Source organism: Schistocerca americana, chromosome 8 (assembly GCF_021461395.2).
Source record: "Schistocerca americana isolate TAMUIC-IGC-003095 chromosome 8, iqSchAmer2.1, whole genome shotgun sequence".
Taxonomy (NCBI): Eukaryota; Metazoa; Arthropoda; class Insecta; order Orthoptera; family Acrididae; genus Schistocerca; species Schistocerca americana.
This window is the reverse complement of record NC_060126.1, coordinates 311,677,078-311,697,337: the sequence shown is the minus strand read 5'-3', so window position 1 is coordinate 311,697,337 and position 20,260 is coordinate 311,677,078. Positions and strand designations below refer to the sequence as shown.

At 40.3% G+C, this 20,260-nt stretch overlaps 1 long non-coding RNA gene across 1 annotated transcript; it reads left to right on the top strand.

Moving 5' to 3' along the window:
* The first annotated feature begins 14,173 nt into the window (after positions 1-14,173).
* Positions 14,174-19,230, top strand: LOC124545295. Its single transcript, XR_006967599.1, has 2 exons — positions 14,174-14,295; positions 18,156-19,230. It is a non-coding gene; the product is annotated as an uncharacterized LOC124545295 (long non-coding RNA).
* The last annotated feature ends 1,030 nt before the right edge of the window (positions 19,231-20,260 follow it).

Here is a 20,260-nt window from a genome sequence, read left to right as displayed (position 1 = left end):
GTGCATTCTTTGAAGGTGGCAGCTGCATCCAGAGTAGAGGGGAAAGCAATAGGTGGGGAGAGCTCAGTAGGCAGTGAGGTGTCACAGTAACCATGAGTTCATTGTTGAATGTCCAGGCTGGTTTGAGTCTGCTGAGAGATACTGTGTCAAGCTTGTCAATTAGCAAGGTATCGAACGTGTGAGTGTCACAACCGACTAAGGGAGTTGAAAAGTTGCATGTATCACTTCATCAGGAGAAGTGCCTTCTCACTCGGCCGATGAGGGAGGCAGGGCTGTTGTCACAGATGAAGGTTGATGCAAGCCGGGTGTCGAGGTCATGTTTGTGAGCAGTGGGCACACCCAGAAGAAGCCAGTAGAGGGCATCAGTCTAGACACCTCTGTCACACATTAGTGTCGTCTTGAGGGTATTTTACAACCTCTAAATAAGCAAGTTACTTTGTAGATGATAAGCAAGTGTTCTGTAGCGAGAGGAGGGCGGCGGGGACAGCCTCTGTGGGAACAACAGCATCACTGACCCTCTGCCAATTTAATGTGTGTTGTGTCTTTGTCATGTCTAGATGATGTGTGTAAACTTGCGTCAGTAACATCATTGTGTATCTTGTATTCTATGCCCATCCAACCAGAGTTTCTTAAGTGGTGACCCACGATGCTCACGAACACCTTTGTCTATGCCTACAACATGTTTTCGAACATTGCCACAGACTGAAAATGTAGAGCAGCTTCAGTGTTTCGCGTTACATCAGCGCCCAACGATTGCCCCACCTGGGCATCGAATATCTACACGACATGTTCAGTGCTCTGTAGTGACGCAATGTGCATTCTTCACAGGACAAATATACACGTAAAGGGTGTCAGTGCAACGCAAAACATTTAAACACTACCCAGCTAGTTGGGCAGTCCACACAAAACGACCCCCGCGCAGCACTTGTTCAGATTCTCCACGATCATACTTCTCAGCCCACGCAGACATTCTTTTCACCCTATTATTCTCCACAATCGTTAATGTGTAACCAAAGCCACCATGAATGGCAGTAATCTTGCCTCGCCTCAACCTATTCTTGCCTCCCAATGGCAAGTATTCGAAATTACACGAAGTCACGCGACCATCACCGATCATGGCGTCCTCGCCTCCACACCACACTAGCTGGCTGTGGTACCATAACTTCGCTTTACAGCCGACGAAGAAGGCAGCACTCTTCTCTGCTACGGCTGTCGTTCGTGACGTCAAGCCCGTGCCCAGCCGGCACTGAGACGATATGACTCGGTCCAGTCATAACTGAACTAGAGGACGCCATTTGTCTACAGCAACAGTCAGCAGGTGCAGCTATCTGTCGTGGGATACAAACTAATTCTCTGTGAGCACGTACACATGTCTATGTTGGTTCCACCTGTGTTATGGTCTCTCCTCACGGAATTGCCAATGGCCATGTACGCTCTGCCAACGAAATGTGCTATTTGCACTGAATCACAAATCCAACTCAAGATGCCCTCCTACTAAATGTAGCACAATTACCGATACAGTTTATGTAAACAGCAACGACGATGGCATTTTACTACAGCGATTACGTTGCCTGGAGAACTGTGTCACAGCATTACTTAAGTCACTTCCGTTGCGTGGTGGTTATACTGCCACAATAAACAAGGTGTTTAAACTATGACACGAGAATCACATACATGAGAATTACCCCAGCCATGACTGGTCCCTACCCCGGATACAGTTGGTCAGAAGACAATCACGCCCAGGAGAAACAGTCCATCTGTGCCTGGTCCCTACCAAGCCATGGCATGGTTGGTCATATCTGCAGCACAGTCTCTCTCCCACCCTTGTTCGCAATGTTCATTTAATTATATATTTCTTCCTTCAGACCTATTCTCTCTCTCTCTCTCTCTCTCTCTCTCTCTCTCTCTCTCTCTCTCTCTCTCTCTCTCTTCTCTCTCTCTCTCTCTCTCTATATATATATATATATATATATATATATATATATATATATATTATTTCTCACAAAATATAATTATATTAACTACCACATATATAATACAATCACAATCACTGAATTTTACTTTCATCAAAGTATCCTCCTTTGGATTTAATGACTGCCTCAAAAACTCGAGGCATGGGGTCAATCAGCTTTTGTCTGCATTGTGAATTTATATGATTCCAGACATTCGTCCCTGATACGTCTGTCCACTTCATCCCAGACCATTTCAATGGGATTTCCATTGGGGCTTTGGTATGGCCATACCATATCATTCAGTACTTTCTGTTTTTCCTTTGATGCAACGTAGTTTGTACAGTATGCTGACTGATGTTTTGGGTCATTATCCTGTTCTATGGTGAATCCTTTCCCTATTAAGCGCAATCCGCTTCATATTTCATGATAATGAAGTATGTGGTGGTACTGCTTCTGATCCACACATCCTTCTATTTCCACAATGTCGCCAACTCTATCTTCAGCAAAACATTCCTAAACCATAATAGAACCTCCACCGTGTTTAATAGTACGTAGAACAAACTGCTAGGCTACCCTTTCCCCTACAAATCGTCGAACAAATATTCTCCTTCTGGTTCCAAAAACCTCGAACTTCGATTCATCGGTGAATAACACCTTCGTCCACTCTTCCAATGTCCAATTACGATGTTTTATTGCCCATTCAAGTCTCTTCTGTTTATTTATGGCCCTTAGAAGGGGTTTTCTTGCTGTGACATATCCTTTCAAGCCGGCTTCAGTCAGTCTCTCTTTTTTACTGTTGCAACAGATATTGTTGTCGTGTTCATTTCTACCAATTCTGCACGAATTTGGAGCGCTGTTTTCAATCTATTTCTCTTGCTGCTAATTCTGATATATTTATCGTCACATTAAGTTGTTCTACGAGGTCGTCCTGGTCGTGGAATGTCCTTACTGCTACCTGCTGTCTTCTGGTGGTGAAGGTTGTATTGCACTCCTATAGACACAATATACTGTCTCGCAATTTCGCGAATAGATAAACCTGCTTGGCTAAGTGCGTTTTTCTATGGATATCTCCACTCGTGGAGCCATACTAGCGATGTGCACACTTCAGTGTCACGAAGGAACTGACATGCAGGAAGCACGTGTTATGTATCGTAGCACTATCTGACGTCCGCTGCGGAACACAGGGCACAACACAGGTGCACCAGCTGCGGCGTCCCTCGGCAAATAGGTAAACAAACATATCAGATAGGTTGAAACGTCCCCTTTGAACAATTTATACATGACTGTGCTTAAACTGACACACGATATTTTTTTAGCGCAGCGCGATCTGACTTTCACAAATCCCTACAAAAGAATGGCCTTGACTAACATTAACCTATACCTTTCACAAATCACTTACCTCACAAAAATCTTCGTTACTCAAGCTACTGCAATACAGCGAGCGCCACTACTGTCAGCTAAATAAAAGATTCAAACTACAGAAGGCACTAACTACTGATAGGCATAGTTAGCAAATGAAAGATTTTGATAGAGAAGAAACAATGTATTTACCTTCATAGTGTTCAAAGGTCATAATATATATAGCAGTTCATGACATCCAGTCTTACAAATTTCAAAAATCCGCCATTTCTCTCCCCACATCCACCACTGCTGGCGGCTCACCTCCAACTGCGCAACTCTACGCTCTGTTCACATCCAGCTGCCCAACACTACAATGGCAGACAACAATGCAAACTAGCCACAGACTGCACACAGCACAGCCAGTGATTTTCATACAGAGCGCTACGTGGCGTTACCAACAAGAAAACAAACAGCCTACTTACAAGGTATATAACGTTTATGTACACAACATTGTTGGATACTATTGTATCTCTAAGACCACAAACAAAAATCATGAAATCATGATTGTGTACAACTGTTATACTATTTCTTTGCTTCCTCAATCGTACCCACGGTATTACACTTCATCTACAGAGAACTAGATGTCATAAATATATAGGCATGCGTATTTAAATACAGAGACCTGTAAACAGGCAGAATACGGCGTTGTGGTCGGCAATGCCTGTATAAGACAACAAGTGTCTGGTGCAGTTGTTAATTCGGTTACTGCTGCAATGACAGGCTATCAAGATTTAAATGAGTTTGTGGTATTATAGTCAGCGCACAAGCGATGGGACGCAGCATTTCCGAGTTAGCGATAGAATGGGATTTTCCTGTACTACCATTTCACGAGTGTATTGTGAATATCAGGAATCCGATAAAACATCAAATCTCCGACATCGCTGGGACCGTAAAAAGATCCTGCTAGAATGGGACCAACGACGACTAAAGACAATCGTTCAGCGTGACAGAAGTGCAACCCTTCAGCAAATTGCTGCAGATTTCAATGCTGGGCCATCAACAGGTATCAGTGTACGAACAATTTAACGAAACATAATTGATATGGACCTTCGGAACCGAAGGTCCACTTGTGTACCCTTGATGACTGAACGACACAAACTTCATGCCTCGCCTGGTCTCTCATCACTGACATTGGACTGTTGATGACTGGAATAGGTTGCCTGGTCGGACGAGTCTCGTTTCAAATTGTATCGAGTGGATGGACGTGGACGTGTACGGGTGTGGAGACAACCTCATGAATCCATGGACCCTGGATGACAACAGGGGACTGTTGAAGCTGGTGGAGGCACTGTGATGGTGTCGAGCGTGTGCAGTTGGAGTGATATGGGACCCTTTATACGTCTAGATTCGACCCTGATAGATGATACGTCCTGTCTGATCACTTGTATCCTTTCATGTCCATTGTGCATTCCGACGGACTTGAGCAACTCTAGCAGGACAATGCGATACCTCATACGTCCATAATTGCAACAGAGTGGCTCCAGGAACACTCTTTTGAGTTTAAACACTTCCGCTGGCCACCAGACTCCCCAGACACGAACATTATTGAGCGTATCTGGGATGCCTTGCGACGTGCTGTCCAGAAGAGTTCTGCACCACCTTGTACTCTCACACATTTATGGACAGCCCTACAGGAATCATGATGTCAGTTCCCTCCAGCACTACTTCAGATGTTAGTCAAGTCCATGCCGCGTCATGTTGCAGCACTTCTGCTTGCTCAGGGAGGACCACACGATATAAGGTAGGTGTGCACGTTTCTTTGGTTCTTCAGTGTAATAGGTTGTGTTTTAACATTATTTCAAGTTGTTATACGTTTTCATTGATCCCAAAGTTATGTCTCAGCACAAAAACAGGAATAATAATAACATTGATGTTGTCGTGGTCTTCAGTCCAAAGACTGGTTTGATGCAGCTCTCCATGCTACTCTATCCTGTACAAGCCTCTTCATCTCCTAGTAACTACTGCAAGCTACATCCTTCTGAATCTGCGTAGTGTATTCATCTGTTGGTCTCCCTCTATGATTTTTACCTTCCAATCTTCCCTCCAATACTAAACTGGTGATCCCTTGATGCCTCAGAACGTGTCCTACCAACTGATCCCTTCTTCTAGTTATCTCCCCAGTTTTATTCAGTACCTCTTCATTAGATACATGATCTACCTATCTAATCTTAAGCGTTCTTCTTGTCTAAACTGTTTATCGTCCATGTTTCACTTCCATACATGGCTACACTGCATACAAATACTTTCAGAAAAGACTTCCTGGCCCTTAAATCTATACTCTGTGTTAACAAATTCCTCTTCTTCAGAAACACTTTCCTTGCTATCAACAGTCTACATTTTAAATCGTCCCTACTTCGACCACCACAAGTTATTTTGCTGCCCTAATAGCAAAACTCATCAACTACTTTAAGTGTCTCATTTCCTAATCTGATTCCCTCAACATCACCTGATTTAATTCGACTAAGTTTCATTATATTCGTTTTGCTTTTGTTGATGATCATCCTATATCCTCCTTTCAAGACGCTGTTCATGCTGTTCAGCTGCTCTTCCAAGTCCTTTGCTATCTCTGACAGTATTGCAATGTCGTTGTAAAAGCTGAAGGCGTTTATTTCTTCTCCCTGAATTTTAATTCCTACTCCAAATTTTTCTTTTGTTTCCTTTACTGCTTGCTCAATATACAGATTGAATAACATAGGGGATATGCTACAACCCTGTTTCACTCTCTTCTCAACCACTACTTCCCTTTCATGCCCCTCGACTCATATAACGACATCTGGTTTTTGTACAAAATGTAAGCAGCCTTTCGCTCCCTGTACTTTATCCCTGCCACCTTCAGAATTTGAAAGAGCGTATGCCGGTCAACATTATCAACAGCTTTCTCTAAGTCCAAAAATGTTATTACAATAAAAATAATTATAATATTAACAATAGTAATCACCATGTAAGAAGAAAAAAGGAAATGTATATTTATACATCCATCATTTTATCATGTATCAGTAACAACACTGTTGTATTTATATATATATGTGAATATGCTCTGAATTGGTACAGAGCACATTAACATTCAATTTCCTTTTAGATTTTATAATTATTATTATCTTTTCTTGTTTTTTGCGAGTGTGTTTAAAAACAGTCTTGGAAGAACATCAGGACTCACACTTTATGTCTTATCCACCTTCCTTTGATGTGCATCTCCTCATCTTTGTCACTAAGGTGGGCCTGGAAGCCGCGCAATTGTGGGGTTTTGTGATACCATGGGTTCTGCCTTGTGCATTTCTGCAGTCTTGGCTGTACATGCAGATTCAGTAACGCAGCACTCACGTACTCGTCTTTTGCGAGACTAGAGGCACTTGTTAGCACTTAGTTGTTCACACTGACTCTCCTACATTGATATGTACGCAGGATGGGAGGGGTACTATAGTCTTTGTACCCCGACAAATTTGTTGCTTTTTTTCGTGCCAGAAATGGTGTTAGCAACACTGTCAATTATTGTAAAGCCATGCATTGTTTCTTATGAGTTTATGTAGAGGTCGTCTAATCTCTACTGGTTCCCTGATTCTATTATAGGTGGCACAATTAAAGATAATGTAGTCGGTTGCTCTCGTATGGCCACACTGACAGACTTTGTTTTCTTTCCTTCCAAACATATACAGATAAACTGGATATGGCTCATGTCCTGTTGGGTAATGTACCATGCCTTGACTGGGGTTTACATAGCCAAGCACTAGGAATTCTTGAAGGCAAGGGAATATTTGGTAGACTCCTCGACCTGTTCCACTGCCATGTGTTCACTTTCCACTCTAAGAGTTGGGCCTTGGTAGTTACCCTTTGGTCTAAGATTTCTTGGACTTTTGTGAAATCCCCTTTATGTAACCAATAGGAGGCTTACAGTATCTTACTGTAATGTTTACTGGGTAGGTACCAAGGATCACCATTGAAGCACTGATTGGTATAGTGCCAAAGGACCCTGTGAGTCTGAAGAACACATCCCTCTGTGCACATTGCATTAGTTCCCTATTCTGCACACACCAAAATCTGTGCACCTGAACACTTGCTGTATAACCTGTGATGGATGTCAAAATGGCATCCTGATAGATACTCACTGCTTGCAGTGATAGCCTGTAGTTTGCCGTTGAGGCACAGGCAATTTTGTGAATAATGTTGTTTGCTTTGTATGACTCACCTGAACACTTGCTGTATAGCCTGTGATGGATGTCAAAATGGCATCCTGATAAGTACTCACTGCTTGCAGTGACAGCCTGTAGTTTGCCGTTGAGGCACAGGCAATTTTGTGAATAATGTTGTTTGCTTTGTATGACTGTCTCATTGTGTTGTGTGAAGTTACACTTTTCATCCAGTTATACAAGAAGATATCATATGACTGTTTGTCTGGTGACAGAGATTTAAGTGCAGGAATTCTATGTAACAAAAGTTGATCTTTAAGGAGCTTGTGGGTGGCTTTCTATGGGGCATGGTAAGTTTGTTTTCTATACCCCATCGCTGCATCTGGGAGAGGATCCCATTCACCATCCCCTCCATCTGAACTCTTGAGTTCCCTGACACCACAGAAAAGACATCACCAGCATACACCACCACACCATAGACTCGGTCATCTTTTTCCAGTTGGAGCAAAAGTGGTTCAGTTGCCAAATTCCAAAAACACTGGGCCATAAATTGATCCCTGTTGAGCCAAGACGTCATCAGCATACACCACCACACCATAGACTCGGTCATCTTTTTCCAGTTGGAGCAAAAGTGGTTCAGTTGCCAAATTCCAAAAACACTGGGCCATAAATTGATCCCTGTTGAGCCAAGACGTCATCAGCATACACCACCACACCATAGACTCGGTCATCTTTTTCCAGTTGGAGCAAAAGTGGTTCAGTTGCCAAATTCCAAAAACACTGGGCCATAAATTGACCCCTGTTGACCCCCTTTGATAGTGCTTTTTATTACTTTTTGTGTGTCGGCTATTCCACAACTCCACACCTGCAGCACTCTATGGGGCTGTGATATAGACGGTGGGGAACCTGTACATCACTTATCTGGGCAAACAAAGTGGGCCACCATAAATTATCAAATGCTGCCACAATGTCGATAAATATTGCTACTGTGTATTTTTTGGTATATCATCTTGTTAAACACATCTTCGATATGAAACTTCCTGGCAGATTAAAACTGTGTGCTGGACCGAGACTCGAATTTAGGACTGTGCGGACGGGACGTGAGTCGTGCTTGGGTAGCTCAGATGGTAGAGCACTTGCCTGCGAAAGGCAAAGATCCCGAGTTGGAGTCTCGGTCCAGCACACAGTTTTTATCTGCCTGGAAGTTTCATATCAGTGCACACTCCGCTGCAGAGTGAAAATCTCATTCTGGAAACATCTTCGATATCTTTCCCTATTCTGAAACCAAACCGGCATTGATTAAATCCGTGATGCTCTCTCTGTGGGTGCTACCTGTCACAGAGGAGCCTTATGTGAATCTTTGCAAGTTAATCAAACAGACTGGTTTGTAGGTATTAGGATAAGCTGGATCTCTATCCATAGACTTTTTTTACCATAACAGCTTTCGTTAATTTATGGTCTGTAGACACCCTACTCTGTGTTAAGAAATCATTTAGTAGTCTGATTAGGAATGGAAAATTTGTGCTTTTATTTGATTGAGAACTTCAGTATGAATTATATCTGGTCCTGGAGCTTCCTCAGCTTTTAATTTCTCTTGGCTACTTCCTCCTCAGCGAACAGTGTGGTTACTAAAGAATTGTTGCATTTATTGTTTAGTGCACCTTTAAGTTGCCTGCGTACTTGGTTATCCTCTTGATCGCCATCTGGGAGAAATTTTCCCAGCAGGTATTTTGCTGACTTTCTCCATTCATGGGTCATCAAACCATCTCCGGTTCTAGGTTAGGATGAAATAACTTTTTTTTTATTTTGTCTGAGAATGTTTTATATAGTTTACCCCACACATCCATCTTTAGCTGGCTTCTCAGGCAGATTTCGCATTGCACATGTTTGTGTTGATTAAGCAGTTCTTGGTATTGGGTCTTAAGGCTTCTGTAATGTGGCAGTTTGGTCTGCCTTGACGGCTGCAGTGAGGGACCTGTCGTAGTCCCTTCTGACCTGCCTTATACGTCGTCTAATGTCCAGCAGCTCAGGTGTCCATAGCATCTTCTTTAATGATGTCATGGTCACTTTAGGGATACATTCGAGTTGCGCATTTTGTGTTGGTTCTTATAGTGCTTGTGCCCTTAGATCTACACTGTCTGATATTGTACTGCCAGTGGATACCATTTCACGTACATCTACGTCTACATCTACATTATTAATCTGCAATTCACAATTAAGTGCGTGGCAGACGGTTCATCGAAGCACCTTCAAGCTATTTCTCTATGGCTCCACTCTGTAACATCGTGCAGGAAAAACAAGCAGTTAAATCTTTTTGTGCGATCTCTGATTTCTATGATTTTATCATATTGATCATTTCTTGGTAAGTAGGCGGGAGCCAACAGAATATTTTCGCTTTTGGGGGAGAAAGTTGGTGACAGAAATTTCGAGAGAAGATTCCGCCGTAATGAAAACCGCCGTTGTTTTAATGACTGTTACCCTAATTCACTCACCATGTCCGTTGTCTTCTCTCTATTATTTTGCGATGATGCAAAACGAGCTGCCTTCTTTAAACTTTTTCAGTGTGTTTCGTCAGTCCCATCTTATACAAATCCCACACCGCAAAGCAATATTCCAGAAGAGGGTGGACAAGAGTGGTGTATGGAGTCTCTTTAGTCGATCTGTTGCATTTTCTAAGTGCTCTACCAATAAATCGCAGTCCGGTTTTCTTTACCCACAACATTATCCATGTGATTATTCCAATTGAAGTTATTCATAATTATAACCCCAAAGTATTTAGTTGAGTTTATAGCCTTTAGATTTATGTGATTTATTGTGTAACCGAAATCTAGCTGATTTCTTTTAAAACTCATGTGTGTAACTTCACAATCTTCATTACTGAGAGTCAATTACCATTCTTTGCACTATGTAGAAATCTTGTCTAAATCATTTTGCAGTTTGTTTTGATCATCTGATGACTTTGCAAGTTGTTAAATGACAGCATCATCTGCTAACAATCTAAGAGGGCTGCTCAGGTTGTCTCCTACGTCGTTCATGTTGATCAGAACAGCAGAGGGCCTATGGCATTTCTTTGGGGAACGTCAGACATTACATCTGTTTTATTAGATGACTTTCTGTCAGTTACTGCGAACTGTGATCTACAGTGTCGGAAGTTTTCTGGAAATCTAAAAATATGGAATCGATTTGGTAACCCCTGTCAGCAGCACTCACTACTTCGTGAGAATAGGGAGCTAGTTGTGTGTCACAAGAAAGATTTTTGCTGAATCTGTGCTGACTATTATTCAATAAATCGTTTTCTGCGAGATTATTCATTATGTACAAACGCAGAATATGTTCCAAAACCTTACAGCAAATCGATGTTAGTGATATGGATCTGTAACTCAGCGGATTACTCTTGTTTCCTTTCTTGGGTGTTGGTGTGACTTGTTCAACTTTCCAGTCTTTAGGTACAGATCTTTCGGTGAGCGAGCGGTTGTATATGATTGTTAGATACGGAGCTATTGTATCAGCATACTTTGAAAGAAACCTGACTGGTATGTAATATGGACCAGAAGCCTTACTTTTATTAAGTGATTTAAGCTGCTTTACGACACCGAGTATATTTATTTCTATGTTTCTCATCTTGGCAGTTATTTGATTGATTTAAGTTGCTTCACTATACCAAGGATATCTTCTCCTAAGTTCTTATGTTGGCAGTTGTTCTAGATTCAAATTTTGGAATATTTACTTCGTCCTCTTTGATGAACGAATTAAGGAAAACAGTGTTTAGTAACCTGCTTTAGTCTTGCTATCATCAGTGGCAACACCATTGTTACCTTGTAGTGAAGGTATTGATTGCATGTTGCCACTGGTGTATTTTACATATGACCAGAATCTCGTTGGGTTTTCTGTCACATTTCTAGATAAAGATTTGTTGTGGAAATTATTGAGAAGAACACGCTAAATTTCGAGTTCCTGTAAACTTTCATCAGTCCTTTGGAATTTTGTGTTCGTTTGAATTTTGAATTTTTTTTTTTCATTACTTCTGAAAGAGTGCTCTTCATGGTATCCGTTTCTGGAATAACTCCATCTTGTTTCCACACAGAGTGAACACTGGATTCTCCCCCCTCCTTTGCAGCCACATTCCTTAGGGGTCCCATTACACACCTGATGTTGGAGCTCCAAACTACTAGTAAACTGAACGTTCATGAATGCCCAAACCTTATGAGTATTCCATTGTTGCCAGATGTATCAAAGATGGCGGAGATGTCATCTAAGATGGCGGTGTGTAGACTTGGCAACAGCGTATGACGTCATCCAAGATGGCGGGAATGACGTTAGCTGATGACGCAAGTACCGTTATCCAAGATGGTGGCTTTTGGTGGGAAAGATCCATGCCCCCTCCCCCAGAAAAATGGCGGGAAGTTCAAACTCCAACAGGATAATACATCACACCTATGAAAATCGCGGGAAGATAGGTCACTTGGGCAACCTCCACTAACCTAAGTCATCCGACCGCCACTTCTTCCTATGAACCAGCAACAAGTTTAAATTTTGACGGTAAATAAAGGTCAATTGGGGTATCCCTACTAACCTAAGAAAATGGTGCGAAAGAAAGGTTACCTTCACTAACCTCAGTGACCTGACCGCCAACTCCTCCTAAGGATTCGTGGGAAAAGGACTCAACCAGTGCTGGACATAAGTCTTTATTTAAACAATTTCAGACTGATGACCATAGTGCTCAGAGCCATTTGAACCATTTTTTGAAACAATTTCACTCAGTTACTTTCAGCCATAATGGCTATGTTTGTGAATTGCAACTGTGTGGGGTAATTATTCATTTCAAGTTTCTGCTACCAGTCACTTTTTATTTTATGCTTAATTTAACATAATGCAACACGTTTCGAGCATGTTCTGTCCATCTTCAAGTGTTTATACATACATAGAGAAATGTTACTTAAAAATAAAGACATGTTTAAAGTAACTTTAAATTAATGTTTCTGTATGTACGAAATACTTTCACAACTTGGCTGGTTGAATCATAATTATTTTCAGCCATAATGGCGATGTTTGTGAACCGTGAATTTTACGTAACATTTCTCTATGTATGTATGTATAAATGCCTGAAGATGAACAGAACATGCTATAAACACATTGAATTATGTTAGATTAAGCATAAAATAAAAAGTGACTGGTAGCAGAAACTTGAAATAAATAATTATCCCACAGAGTTCACAAACATAGCCATTATGGGCGAAAATAATTATGATTCAACCAATCAAGTTGTGAAAGTATTTCATACATACCGAAACATTAGATTAAAGTTACTTAAAACATGTCTTGATTTTTAACTAACATTTCTCTATGTATGTATGTATAAACGCCTGAAGATGAACAGAACATGTTCGAAATGCGTTGCATTACGTTAGATTAAGCATAAAATAAAAAATGACTAGTAGCAGAAACTTGAAATAAATAATTTCATGCAGTACAGCCATCTGGTGTGTTCACCACGGACTCCAACTGACTTAGTACACAGCGCCACCACCAGAGGGCGGTGTCGTCCAAGATGGCGGCCATGATGTCAGGTGATGACAACAGTACTGTTATCCAAGATGGCTGCAATTTTTTTTCTCTCCACTCAGATGACCGGCATTGATGGTGCACATTCAGTCTTTGCTGAGCTGTCATTGTCAAACCATCATCATGTGTTCGATCATCGAGATGAATGTGAAGGATAGAGCAGCTTTCAATAACTGCATTACATGTAGACATTTGAAGGAGGGCTGTAGCCACAGTTCACTACATGAGGTATGGAAGAGAATGATAATGGAGGAATGTAGGAGCAATAGATACAAGAATTCAGTTCAGCAGATTGCGACAATGCAGAGGGATGGAGCCAGGATGCATCTCGTAACCAGCACATGCTCATGCACAAACTGCCGAGATATTCATCATGAAGCATTCACTCTCCCAAAATGGAAGAGACATGCAGTTGATGTCGATTCGCTTCCTTGTAATCATATTCGTATACACGATATATACCATTCAACAGCAGCTGCTCACCCCCATCCTCGTGGTCGTGCCGAATGTGTTTTATCGATGAGTTATTGGTGTTTGACCGGGACGAGTTTAACAACTATGTTGATTGTAAGCATACAGCCAAGGACTGCTGCTATAGCCTCCTAATTTAACATAATGCAACACGTTTCGAGCATGTTCTGTCCATCTTCAAGTGTTTATACATACATAGAGAAATGTTACTTAAAAATAAAGACATGTTTAAAGTAACTTTAAATTAATGTTTCTGTATGTACGAAATACTTTCACAACTTGGCTGGTTGAATCATAATTATTTTCAGCCATAATGGCGATGTTTGTGAACCGTGAATTTTACGTAACATTTCTCTATGTATGTATGTATAAATGCCTGAAGATGAACAGAACATGCTATAAACACATTGAATTATGTTAGATTAAGCATAAAATAAAAAGTGGAAGTGAGCATTAATGCTCAAACACAGCAAGAAGAAGAATACGGTCCTGCAAATAAATGACTTGCAGCAAGATACTTTAAAGATGCATTACCCAACTCATGGAAACATCTGCTACTGTTGGAACTGTCCGCCTTTTTTAAAGCCAACATATAAGCTCCCAGCAGATTGAAGAACTGAGCTAGTTCACAAGCTCGCTGCTAGAGGGCACTTTGATAGGTAACGTGATCATGTGATTCACCACTAGGAATCAGCAGCTGCTCGATCTCTGTTCCAGTCAGTTAGTCAAGATGAAGCATCAGTCACAACAGCAGCAGGAGAATAGGAGGAGGAAGCAGCAGAAAAGTTAGTATCTATTTCGCAATATTATTATTGCCTTCACTTTCTCAGACGTTAAGTCCGGTTAAAAATGGAGTGACGCGGACCTTGATCAAGCGTCACTTCCTTTTAACTGTACGGTATGTGTTATATTGCATTTAGGAACTTTCGGGTAATTGAACATGTATCAATAATTACGGATTTCTGTAGCTGTATATATATGTTTGGATGTAGCTGTATTGCATTGATGTACTGGTGGATATTGTGTGGTATGACTCCTGTAGTTGATAGTATAATTGGTATGATGTCAACTTTATCCTGATGCCACATGTCTTTGACTTCCTCAGCCAGTTGGATGTATTTTTCAATTTTTTCTCCTGTTTTCTTTTGTATATTTGTTGTATTGGGTATGGATATTTCAATTAGTTGTGTTAATTTCTTCTTTTTATTGGTGAGTATGATGTCAGGTTTGTTATGTGGCGTTGTTTTATCTGTTATAATGGTTCTGTTCCAGTATAATTTGTATTCATCATTCTCCAGTACATTTTGTGGTGTATACTTGTATGTAGGAACGTGTTGTTTTAAAAGTTTATGTTGTAAGGCAAGCTGTTGATGTATTATTTTTGCGACATTGTCATGTCTTCTGGGGTATTCTGTATTTGCTAGTATTGTACATCCGCTTGTGATGTGATCTACTGTTTCTATTTGTTGTTTACAAAGTCTGCATTTATCCGTTGTGGTATTGGGATCTTTAATAATATGATTGCTGTAATACCTGGTGTTTATTGTTCTATCCTGTATTGCAATCATGAATCCTTCTGTCTCACTGTATATATTGCCTCTTCTTAGCCATGTGTTGGATGCGTCTTGATCGATGTGTGGCTGTGTTAGATGATACGGGTGCTTGCCATGAAGTGTTTTCTTTTTCCAATTTACTTTCTTCGTATCTGTTGATGTTATGTGATCTAAAGGGTTGTAGAAGTGGTTATGAAATTGCAGTGGTGTAGCCGATGTATTTATATGAGTGATTGCCTTGTGTATTTTGCTAGTTTCTGCTCGTTCTAGAAAGAATTTTCTTAAATTGTCTACCTGTCCATAATGTAGGTTTTTTATGTCGATAAATCCCCTTCCTCCTTCCTTTCTGTTTAATGTGAATCTTTCTGTTGCTGAATGTATGTGATGTATTCTATATTTGTGGCATTGTGATCGTGTAAGTGTATTGAGTGCTTCTACGTCTGTGTTACTCCATTTCACTACTCCAAATGAGTAGGTCAATATTGGTATAGCGTAAGTATTTATAGCTTTTGTCTTGTTTCTTGCTGTCAATTCTGTTTTCAGTATTTTTGTTAGTCTTTGTCTATATTTTTCTTTTAGTTCTTCTTTAATATTTGTATTATCTATTCCTATTTTTTGTCTGTATCCTAGATATTTATAGGCATCCGTTTTTTCCATCGCTTCTATGCAGTCGCTGTGGTTATCCAATATGTAATCTTCTTGTTTAGTGTGTTTTCCCTTGACTATGCTATTTTTCTTACATTTGTCTGTTCCAAAAGCCATACTTATATCATTGCTGAATACTTCTGTTATCTTTAGTAATTGGTTGAGTTGTTGATTTGTTGCTGCCAGTAGTTTTAGATCATCCATGTATAGCAAATGTGTGATTTTGTGTGGGTATGTTCCAGTAATATTGTATCCATAATTTGTATTATTTAGCATGTTGGATAGTGGGTTCAGAGCAAGGCAGAACCAGAAAGGACTTAATGAGTCTCCTTGGTATATTCCACGCTTAATCTGTATTGGCTGTGATGTGATATTATTTGAATTTGTTTGGATATTAAGTGTGGTTTTCCAATTTTTCATTACTATGTTTAGGAACTGTATCAATTTAGGATCTACTTTGCATATTTCCAATATTTGTAGTAACCATGAGTGGGGTACACTATCAAAAGCTTTTTGGTAATCAATGTAGTGCGACCTTTGTTTAGTTTTAGCTTGGTATGTCACCTCTGCATCCATTATCAGTTGCTCTTTACATCCTCGTGCTCCTTTCCAACAGCCTTTTTGTTCTTCATTTATAGTTTTGTTCTGTGTTGTATGTGTCATTAATTTCTGTTTAATGACTGAAGTTAATATTTTGTATATTGTTGGTAGGCATGTTATGGGGCGATATTTAGCTGGGTTCGCTGTGTCTGCTTGATCTTTAGGTTTCAGATATGTTATTCCGTGTGTAAGCGTATCAGGGAATGTGTATGGGTCTGCAATGTAACTGTTAAATAATTTAGTTAGATGTGAATGTGTTGAGGTGAACTTCTTTAACCAGAAATTTGCTATTTTATCATTTCCAGGGGCTTTCCAATTGTGAGTAGAATTAATTGCTTGGGTGACTTCATGTTGCAAAATTGTCACTTCAGGCATTTGTGGTATCATCTTGTACGTGTCTGTTTCTGCTTGTATCCACCGTGCATGCCTGTTATGTTGTACCGGGTTTGACCATATGTTGCTCCAGAAGTGTTCCATGTCTGTTATGTTTGGTGGATTGTTTATTTCAATGTGTGTGTTATCTATTGTCTGGTAAAATTTCTTTTGGTTTGTGTTGAATGTTTGGTTTTGTTTCCTTCTATTTTCACTTTTTTTGTATCTTCTGAGTCGTTTGGCGAATGCTTGTAATTTCTGCTTCTTTTCGTCTAATTGCTGTCGCTTCTTGTTGTGAGATTTTACCTAACCTTTTTCGTTTTTTTTCCGAGATTTCATTTCTTATAAATTGTGTTAGCTGTCTGATGTCTTTTCTCAGTTTTTCTATTTTGATCTGTAGCCTGTGTTGCCATGCTGGTTTTGTGGGTTTCTTCTGTGTGTTGGTTGGTTCTGATCTCTGACTAGTGTGTATATTTAGTGTAGTGAGTGCTCCTATATATACCAGTAGTTGTAACTCTTCCATAGTTGTGTTTTCATTTATTTTGTTGTGTATGATTGTGTTGATAGTTTTTATTGTTGTTTCGACTTGTGGGTTATTTGGTGGTCTATGCAAGAATGGTCTAATGTCTGTATTTGTGTCTTTGTATTCTATATATGTTGGCTGAAATTTTTCTTCTATATCTAATATCTGTGTCACTTTGTGTTCTATTTGTGCTTGTTCTGGTGGCTGCCTTAAGATTTCGTTTTCCTCTGATTGTTTAATTGGTGCGTGTTGTTCTTTGTTTGTTTGCTCTGGGATGTTTGAGTCCATTACTGTATTTTCTTCTTCTTCTGATTGCACATTATTTTGTTCCAGTATTTGTTGTACTTGTTGTTTGATGTTATCTAATTCTGACTGGGGTATCCTGTTATTTTTTATTATTACACGGATCTGATCAGCTAGTCGTTGTTCTGTTAAAAATTTTAATTCTGGGTATCTGGTAGTAAATGTTGTGTATACTTGTGATCTGTATCCAGTTGTGTTGGTTCCTAGGTTTGTTGCTTGGTAATAACAGAACATGAGGTGTCGATTAACTTCATCTGACCATCTCATCCTCTGTCTTTGTTTTCCTTCTAGGGTGGTTGCAGGAAGCATATCCTGCAAAACACCTCTATTTGGATTTAAATCATTTTCCAGTTGGCTAGCAGTGTCGTTACCATTGTGGGCGGGCATAGGGTTCAAGCGTCGTCCCCGACCATGACGGCGCTTGTCTGAGGCTTCATTAGTTCTGTCCTGAACCAATTAATCACACTAAAAGGGCGGTTAGCCCTATTAGTGGTTTGTTCTTTTCGTCGCCTTTTACGACTGGCAGACCATACCGGAGGCCTATTCTTTTCCCGGGCCTCCACGGGATTTATTATTATTATTATTATTATTATTATTATTATTTCTGTAGCAGGAGAATATAATGCTTACGTATATTCTTTTTTGTCAGGTAGCTGCACCCATTATGTCAGCATCAGCAGGCTCCAATCTATCGGGGTCCACACACGTGGTGGCCTCGGACTCTTCCACGCAGGATCCTGTACTGCAGCTTCTCAGCATGCTGGAGTAGGATAGCGAGGTGCTAATTTCAGAGCCAGAGGCTGCACTTGAGGGGGCTTCACAGTACTGGACTCCTTCTTATGCACCGTCCATTGATCATCGCACAAGAGATGTACAACCATCAGTGCAAGAACAGCTGGCTAACCGTGCTGGTGCGGATGTTGTGGATGAGAAGATACCAACCCCAGTGCACCACAACCATTACTATTCGCCTCATGCTATGTGCTAACAGTTAGTGTTTCAAAACGTCTTCATGTAGGACTTGAAGTTTCACAAGGCGGTAGCCTGTCAACTGTGTTAGTGCTCGAAAATGTGCTGAAAAATATTAAAGTGCGGTTTTCAGACTATGAGTGGGATGAACTCTGTTGCGTAAAAACATACATACATACATCAAGAAGCATATGACTACTGAATATGCTCCATTCCACTCCTACCAGGACATGTACTGTGGTAGTCTATCTGTGAGTATTCTATCTAATGTATGACGATGCTACACTAAGAATTAGCAGTGGTGAGGGTCAAAGTATTTTCATTCAGCACTCGACTGTTGATAACTTGATCAATCTAGACATGGTGGTAAGTAGTACGATAGAGAGGCTAAATATATGGCGCCCATTCATTCAAGCTGTATACACTGACATCATTAACTGGCTTTGCACATGCAGTGTTCACATAGAAGATATAAATCATTGTTTTAGTACCTGTATAAGTGCAGTGCCGAGGTTTTGTGCTATCCCTCGAATAGGTGTTGAAAATGTCGAACTCAAATTTACCGTTGGAATACCAGACTATTGCAATGGCCGATAACATTACGAGATATACATGCTGAATTTGAGGGATACAAGAAGCAGCTGTTTTCCAAATACTGTACTGCTGCTGCACCGATTAAAAAAGAATCAAGTGATTTTTTGTATATTGATGATAATTGTAGATGGTGAATAAATAAATATATTTACAATATTAAATTTGTATTTGTGTTTTTATTTCTCTAGACAAAATGTCACTTGCATTATGCACATTAGTGCCTGTTAGTGCACGTTAGTACACGTTAGTGCACATTAGTACATGTTAGTGCACGCTAGTACACATTTATGTATGTTAAAGTACGTGACACTCTTCTTGAAATATATCACTTGGAGTGCATTCTATTGTGTAGCTGTTGTAGCTCAGTTGGTAGGGTGACTGCACTATATTGGCTAAACACACACATTGTTTATCATATAAAAGCCTATTGCACCCCAGTACCTAACACAGTAGGTATCATGGCAGGCTGGGTGAAGCACCCTCGCTGCAAGGACTTTGTTGTAGGTGACTGGTCCTGTGACGATGACAAAGACTAGAAGACCCATAAGAAGAATGGAGTACTCCTTCCTGACAGCATACGAGCAATAATTGTAGGTCCTTCCAGCTGTGGTAAGAAAAATGTCCTCATGGCTCTGTTAATGCACATAGACGGAGTCTGCATTGAGTACCTTTTCGTTTTCAATCCAAGTACCAGTTACTGCAGAAAATATTACATGGAGTAGATGGTGTGATGCACAGGGCATACAGTGAAACCAACAACATCCCCCCACCTGAAGAGGTAAAGCCTAACACTGTCTTCATATTTGATGATGTGGCTTTTGAAAAGCAGGATCAAATCCATAGATATTTCTGCTTTGGTCGTCATATGGGTGTTGACATATTTTATCTGAGTCAGACATATTCCAGGATCCCAAAACAGTTGGTGAGGGATAGCGCCAACCTCATTATAGCATTCAAACAAGACAATCTCAATTTAAAACACACATACTAGGCTCACGTAGGGACCGAGATGTCATACAATGAATTTGTAAAGATATGTGCGGATTGCTGGAATCACTCACAATACGGGTTTCTCGTTATTGATAAAACTAAAAAACTGAATGAAGATAGGTACAGCCGGAACTTCCAGGAGTTTCTCCATGCATAAACATGCAAAATAAGTGAGTGAATCAGCAGACACTACACCATGGA